The sequence below is a fragment of the Taudactylus pleione genome, unplaced genomic scaffold, assembly GCF_031769625.1.
Source record: "Taudactylus pleione unplaced genomic scaffold, aTauple2 ptg000282l, whole genome shotgun sequence".
Classification (NCBI taxonomy): Eukaryota; Metazoa; Chordata; class Amphibia; order Anura; family Myobatrachidae; genus Taudactylus; species Taudactylus pleione.
Window position 1 is genome coordinate 7056095 of NW_028284684.1, and position 8594 is coordinate 7064688.

An 8594-nucleotide genomic window follows, 5' to 3' on the forward strand; every position below is an offset into this window, starting at 1 on the left:
ACTGCACATCGGTCACATATGAAACCTCTGAGCAACCCTTTGCTGTCTCAAAAGAGCTGGTAGTTCCTCTGGAGAGGGGGATAAGTTTGGGTCTGGATAATGTGATGGCAGGTGGACCCCATGCTGGGTGTCTCCCTGTTATTGCATTATCCCCCAGCTGGTTTAGCCTGGTGCTGGTTATAGGAAAATATGGAAAACCCCACACCTTTTTTCTCCCCTTTTTTCCCATACATACCAAGGCTGAGAGGTCCAGGGCTGGTTATAGCTTTAGGGGGTTGGGGAAACTCACAGTTTTTTTTGTAAATGTAACTCTTTCATTGCTTTAATACGTAAAGCTGGGTGCACACTAGATTATATATTGGATGACTTGTCATTTTGGGATGAATCAAAATGACAAATCATCCACATCGTCCAGTGTGTACATACTATTGTGCACTCCTGTGCGTCGTTAGTCGCATTTTCAGATCTGCCTGCAGTGCAGGCCAATCTGAAGATCCGGCAGCCTACAATGGTTCTGGATGCGCTGGGGATAATATGCTTTATTTTGCATTGGTCTCAACTTCCAAATGTCCAGCAAATTATCCTATCCAGATACAATCACGGGTGGATTGGCCATAGACCTCACCGGGAGTTTTCCCGGTGGGCCAGACTGTTTAGGGGCCACTGAAAATAATTAATGTTTTCATTGTTTTGTTTTTTTTAAATATGTGACCCGACCCATCGGCCCTGTCATATTAATGGCTGAAGCTGACATAATTTGCTCATGGTGTTCGACTCCTCCCCAGGGACCAGCCAGCTATGGCTGTGCTTTGCAGTTCAGCCGTCCCCTTTCTGATCCACTACTCACCTTCCCTCGGCTCCCTGCTGGTGGTGTCAGGTGCTGGAAAGTAGAGATGTGAGGTGAGCGGTACAGGCAGCATCTCAAACCCGGAGTCACACACACTGACTACCTGTCTGTCTGTGGAAGCTGGGTTTGGCGGCTGCTGCTGGCACTCCCGGGCGCTGCGGTTGGGGTCACCCGTTGATTCCCCTCCCCCGCTTGCAGATCCCTGGAGACCATCTTCTCATTCATTACGGGTATGGGTTAGCCAGCAGTGGACACCAAGCATTTCCTGCTGCTGGGTAAGTGCCTCAGTGGAATTCTGGGGTGTGCATGCACATGGGGGGCTGCTGTCTGGAGTGCTGCGGGGTGTTTACCCACCTGTTGTCTGTAGCTGCAGCATCCTTCATTGCATTGTATTACAGGGCTACTGAGGGGGTACATACATTGCGGTTACCATCCTGGGCACTCACTGCTGAGGGTGCACTTACACTGGGGGCAGCCCCCACAGCACTCACTGCTGAAGGGGTAATTACACTGGGGTTAGGCCTTTTTAGAAACTTCTTTAAGTGAATGGGAGGTCTATTAGAAGTATTTTATGATCGGCCACAGCTTCACCAGTAAATTCCAGTGTAATGATTTGTGTTTTTATTTTGTACTGTATATACTGTAAATAATATTTTCACGCTGCCCAGTGGTGTAACTCCCCTGTGGTGCAGACATTCAAATAGATTGCATAACACAGTCTGCACTTACTGTGTACTGTGTAAATATCTCTGCCCCCTCCTGGAACCCCAGCCGAAGTTCCACCACTTGCCCAGCCCCCATTGAAGAATAAGTTGCCGAAAAAGCCTTGCTTCTCCTAACCATGGCTGACAGGCAGGGCAGCATTAAGGGCTACATGGGCCTGAGGCTGTGAATGTTCAATGGCCTATATTGAGAAGGGAGCATCTGTGACCAGTGCTGTGTGGGTGTGACCACCCCCGACACTCTCAGCCCCACTGTCTCCCTAAATACATAAAAATAGAAAAATTGCAGAATTTTAGAATAGAATAGAAATACCATTTAAATAGTTAAGATTTATGGGTGACTATTTGATGCAGCTGGTCACTATCATGCTGCCATGATGATAGGCCTATTTTTATGTGGAAGCCTGGAGCTGTAGCTCCATCCACCCCATTGTTAATCTGGCCCTGCTGACATGAGGAGAACAACCGCCCCAAGTCCAGAAGCTGGGAAACTCCCTCACAGGGAGGAAAGTCCTGTCTTCTCGGTTACCAACCAGCTAGAGGATTCAGCTGTGGGGATTAACATAGTGGGTCCCAGCCAACAAGACCACCTCTCCTCAACATTTAATTGACTCCTCCTCTCTCATAAATGGGGTGAGGAAAATATTCCATAAACATCCAACATACAATGCACATATGAAGATCCTTTAATCAAACTAACAGAAAGACACTCCATTTAGATTGTCACAATACAATTGTGATTAAACCAACTCAGAGATACTTAATTTGGCATTCTCGTACTCTAGTCTGCAGAATATTAACTTTAACTAGTAGCAACTGATGTGAAAACATACCTCTATATAATAACTTACACCAAAATACTGGCTAATTTTACTAAACTATAGGAAACAATTACTTAAAATACTGATGTAGACTAGAATAATATGTGCATCTAAACAGATTGGTCGTATGCTACACTGGTAGATGTATGTAATTTGTTTTGTCCAACATGTAACAGGAATTGGGCAACAAGGCAACAAGGGTCCAAGTCCAGAGACACTCAAGCATGGTGATCTCCCATGCTGGTCTCCACACAGTCTGTTGGACACAGGCTATGGCCAGAGTGCTGTTCTATGAGCTTGTCATCCAGAAGTGATCAAGCTACAAGTGTGGGGTGCTATGTACATTATGATGTACTGTATGGCATCACCTTGATGCTCATTGTACTGTATGACATTCAATGGAATGCTGACTGCAGTGCCGGCACACATGGTCATAACTGCAGACCTCTCCATCATACCATCCACGCCGCTACGACTACGACTACGACTCTGAGACGGCAGCTTGCCAGTGCATAGTGGGGGATCACCACATCCAGCCGCCTTTTCCCTGCAGTGTCCCGGCTATTCCTAAGGTACAGCGCTTACCACGGGGTGTCAGTGATTATTCCCTGACACGACCCCGCTTGTTGAATAGATATACAGTACTGGACTTCACTTACAGCAGTTGTGACAAAAAGAGATTGAACATCATTTTGTGGTCCACCACAGATGGCATAATTACTATTGCTACCTTGTCGGGTTATTGTTACCACTTAAACAAATATATACAGGAGAACTGTTATATACAATTTCTTTGAAAGGATATCCGGGTATACTACTATCGCTATATTAAAGTGTATCAGTCACTTGGATACAAGTTCATTTCAAGACTTTGTTGTTTTTTATATATTTTTCTATATTTATTTAAATTTTTTATTTCTATATTTAATGTATTGAGAGTCTGATCAGCTCCCTTTTTATGTGCTGGATATATTCCTTATTATATATCCTTCTATGTGAATTAGAAATTATATATTGTATACTTGTTTCATATATTTTTATGTGTATATTGTGCTGATTTTCAGCTCCATATTGAATAAATGATTCCCAGCATAGGTATTAGAGCGCAGTACCTTTTTATTTAATTCAATGGAATGCTGTCTGTACATTATGGCAGTCACTGGGATGCTGTCTGTATGGTGATCATGGGATACAGGCTTTGCTGTATGGTGGTAACTAGGATGTTGTTTGTGCTGTATTGTCACTCGGATGCTCAATTGTGGCAGTCCCTGGAATGATCTCTTTCATTTATGGTGGTAAGAAGCTGGTCTCTATACTTGTGATGGTGACTGAGATGCTGTCTTTACTGTATGATGAGGGTCGTAGCGAGATCTATAGGGGCCCATAGCAAAATTTCCAAAGGGCCCCCCCGTGGCAATTTTTTTGCAGTTTATCCATTTTGATTGTAAATTATCTAATATTTGCACTATCTGCCTACTTAGCTGACATACAGGATTAAATGAACGGTGATTAGCATATAGCAAGTATTTTAAACAAATGTTGTTTTTTTTAAATATATAGTCTCTCTAATCCTAAATGTTTATGATATAACATGGTATATAAGAACTAAGAACTAATAAGTCAGTTAGTCTCCAGTAGGATTGTGTCAACAGTCTGGTCTGGACTTTGATCCTCAGAGTATTGGGAAAGTGTGTATCCATTTTAAGTCATGCAGTGTCATATCAGATGAATAATTTTCTTAATTTGTTATAAAGTCCTTACCTGAAGATGTTGCTGTTCAGGACTTTATTGGAAGATATAATCCAAAATTCATATCAGTAGTCGTTATCCAAAGTCGCCTAATTAAAGCAGGAACTACTCAGAGTGCATCAATGTAGGACAAAATGTCACCACAAAGTGGCTGCCAGTAGCTGGGCATCCTTTATATAGGTCTGTGACCTGCATTGTGACATCACAATGCATGCAGGCAGCAGCTAGAGATGGCTGTAGCTTGGATCAGCTCTGAGCCCAGATGTCCTGTAGCAGCACTCTGGTGAGAATAGAAGACCTGGTGCTCAGGATATGGCAGTGTAACTCAGTTTAGGGAGTGGGTCGGACCCCAGAGACGACCTGGGCACCATAGCAGCAACACTCTCCGCACCTACCTTAGCTAGGCCCTTGATTGGGATGCTGTTCATGTTGTATGGTAGGAACAAAGAAGCTCTTGTAGGCTGTCAAGTTGGCTGTTTGCTAGCACACTGAAATACCACACAGTATTCCCCACTTGAATTGTGGAGTTCCACAACTGCACTGACACGGCGGTCAGGCATCGGGTATACATACGTGACAGGGTCACTCGATTGGAGTCTGGTCCGTGCACTAACCAGACCTCCTAGATCTGCGTTTCACGTAGTGGGTGGCTTGATCACCTCTCCCTATGGAATACTCTGTGCTGTTTCAGTGTTTATGCCTTCTCTTTGTATATCCTGACCTGCTCTGTGTCCAATTGTTTGGCCTCATAATTATGTGGAGTTAACATGTGGATGTATTATCTCACTTGCTGCTATCAATTATATACCCGTTTTTGTTGTGAGTTGTTGTGGTGTTTTGTTTAACACGTGGATTGAGAGTAATTGTCCCTTTTCCTTCCCAATCTTGGTTCATGCAAGGAGACATATCGTTGGGAGGGCATAATGCTCTATGGCCTAGATGCATTCGCAATAACCTTGTCCTATGCATTTACATCTGTATTTAATATACACCTTACCATCATGTTGTGACATTTGACATTTAAACTATGCGGTTGCATATGAGATTGCGCTTTTTGTGGCACTGATGTATTTTTTCTTCCAGGAGACTAAATCAATTTTCCCCTACTCTACAGCTGGTATAATTTGGTGAGACCTTTGGCTGCATTAGGTGGAGACTTTTTCCTGAGATCACTTATGGAATTGAGAGTATGGCTATTGCATTATGGTCTAAGAAATACAAACACCGAACAATTGGGTTTTTTATTTGAGTTTTTCACACAACATAGCAACAGCTGTTTCTGTCTGATTTAGTCTGGGGGGACACAGACAAATATTCCTTCCACTGTATTACATGGAATTTGCAAATTGATATACAATTATGAAATGTACAATTTCAGACTGTACATACAGTCAGGTCCATAAATATTGGGACATTAACAGAATTTTCATATTTTGGCCTCTATTCACCACCACAATGGCTTTGAAATGAATCAAATAAGATGTGATTTAACTGCAGACTTTCAGATTTAATTTGAGGGTAATTACATCCAAATCAGGTGAACGGTGTAGGAATTACAACGGTTTCTATATGTGCCTCCCACTTTTTAAGGGGCCAAAAGTATTGGGGCAAACTAAACAATCCTAAAATTAACTTTCACTTTTTAATACTTTGTTGCAAATCCTTTGCAGGCAATTACAGCCTGAAGTCTGGAACGCATAGACATCACCAGACGCTGGGTTTCTTCCCTGGTGATGCTCTGCCAGGCCTCTACTGCAAATGTCTTCAGTTCCTGCTTGTTCTTGGGGCATTTTCCCTTCAGTTTTGTCTTCATCAAGTGAAATGCATGCTCAATTGGATTCAGGTCAGGGGATTGACTTGGCCATTGCATAACATTCCACTTTTTAGCCTTAAAAAACTCTTTGGTTGCTTTTGCAGTATGCTTCGGGTCATTGTCCATCTGCACTGTGAAGCGCCTTCCAATGAGTTCTGAAGCATTTGACTGAATATGAGCATATAATATTGCCCGAAACACTTCAGAATTCATTATGCTGGTTTTGTCAGCAGTCACATCATCAATAAATACAAGGGAACCAGTTCCATTGGCAGCCATACATGCCCACGCCATGACACTACCACCACCATGCTTCACTGATGAGGTGGTATGTTTTGGATCATGAGCAGTTCCTTTCCTTCTCCGTACTCTTCTCTTCCCATCACTCTGGTACATGTTGATCTTTGTCTCATCTGTCCATAGGATGTTGTTCCAGAACTGTAATGGCTTTTTTAGATGTTGTTTGGCAAACTCTAATCTGGTCTTCCTGTTTTTGTGGCTCACCAATGGTTTGCATCTTGTGGTGAACCCTCTATATTCACTCTTGTGAAGTTTTCTCTTGATTATTGACTTTGACACATATACATCTACCTCCTGGAGAGTGTTCTTGATTTGGCCAACTGTTGTGAAGGGGTTTTTCTTCAACAGGGAAATAATTCTTCTGTCATCCACCACAGTTGTTTTCCGTGGTCTTCCAGGTCTTTTGGTGTTGCTGAGCTCTCCGGTGCGTTCTTTCTTTTTAAGAATGTTCCAAACAGTTGATTTGGCCACAATGTTTTTGCTATCTCTCTGATGGGTTTATTTTGATTTTTCAGCCTAATGATGGCTTGCTTCACTGATAGTGACAGCTCTTTGGATCTCATATTGAGAGTCGACATCAGCTGATTCCAAATGCAAATGTCACACCTAGAATCAACTCCAGACCTTTTACCTGCTTAATTGATAATGAAATAATGAGGGAATAGCCCACACCTGTCCATGAAATAGCTTCTGAGTTGATAGTCCCATTACTTTTGGCCCCTTAAAAAGTGGGAGGCACATATTGAAACCGTTGTAATTCCTACACCGTTCACCCGATTTGGATGTAATTACCCTCAAATTAAATCTGAAAGTCTGCAGTTAAAGCACATCTTGTTTGTTTCATTTCAAAACCATTGTGGTGGTGAATAGAGGCCAAAATCTGAAAATTCTGTCAATGTCCCAATATTTATGGACCTGACTGTATGTGATATGATTTAGTCTGGAGGGACACAGACAAAAGACAAGGTCATTCCACGGTATTATATGGAATTTATAAATTGATATACAATTATGGAATACACAATATCAGATTGTACATATGTGATATTTTGACCATAATATGACTTACCTGTGGAACAACTAAAGTACGCTTGTGCAATACTTTTTTTGAACCCTGTATCATTCATTAAAACAAAGTGGACTCCTCATTTCGAGTTTGTTCTACAAACACTTTTGTTATGCTGCACCAGGGCATCCAGACTCTTTTGGAATATATACCTACAGCCACACCATACTGGATATGCCCAATCTCGTCTGATCTTGGAAGCTATACAGTATTGGGCCTGGTTAGTACTTGAATGGGTGACCACCAGGGAATACCAGGTGCTGTAGGTGGGGATATATAAGAGGTGAATTGGGACAGAGTGCCTACAAGCATAGTGGTTATATGGTTACAATTGATTATATGCTAATCTCAGGCAGTGGCGTAACTACCACCCCCGCAGACCCTGTGGTGGCTTGGGGGTGCGGAGGCTTGTGGGGAGCGGTGGCTGCAGATTCCATGTGGACTAGCCATCCGTATGAAATCTGCAGAAAATGGCCCTCCCAAAATGGCCGCCGCCTAGGAGGAGACATATGCTAGAGGTCCTACTGGACCTCTAGCATCTGTTAGTCACCCAGGCAGGGCGATAATGTGGACGGCGCATAAGTGCCGTCCGCACTACACTATTAGTGTAACAAACACACAGCCGCCTGCTCCGGCAGCTGTGTATTTGTTTTAGCAGCCGATGAGAGTGAGATAGACTCGCATCGGCTGCTGCGCCCACTGCAGAGCTCATCCGGCTCCCGCAGTGGGTGATGGGAGAGATGTCATGACATCTCTCCCATCATGCAGAGCGGGCCAGCCCGGGAGGACGCCAGATGGAGGAGCATGCCGGAGCGGGGATTAAGGTGTTTTTTTGTTTTTGTTTTGAGTGTCTGTCTGGCCGGGGAAGGGGGGGCGATGACTACTACTGGGGGCACTGCTGGGGGGGGACTACTACTGGGGGGCCGATGACTACTACTGGGGGCACTGCTGGCGGTGGGTCTACTTCTTGGAGCACTACTGGGGGGCATTGCTGGGGGGACGATGACTACTACTGTGGGCACTGCTGAGGGGGACTACTACAGGGGGCACTGCTGGGAGGGACTACTACTACTGGGGGCACTGCTGGGGGGGACTACTTGGAGCACTGTTGGGGGGTCTACTACTGGGGGCACTGCATAGGTGGGGATTACTGCTGGGTGCACTGCATTGGTGGGGATTACTGCTGGGGGCACTGCATAGGTGAGGAACTACTACTGGGGGGACAACGACTACTACTTGGGGGACTGCTGGAGGGGACTACTTGGGGCACTGCTGG

At 44.2% G+C, this 8594-nt stretch overlaps 1 pseudogene; it reads left to right on the forward strand.

Moving 5' to 3' along the window:
• Positions 1 to 7468: 7468 nt before the first annotated feature.
• On the forward strand, positions 7469 to 7587 carry LOC148512113 (5S ribosomal RNA; annotated as a pseudogene).
• The last annotated feature ends 1007 nt before the right edge of the window (positions 7588 to 8594 follow it).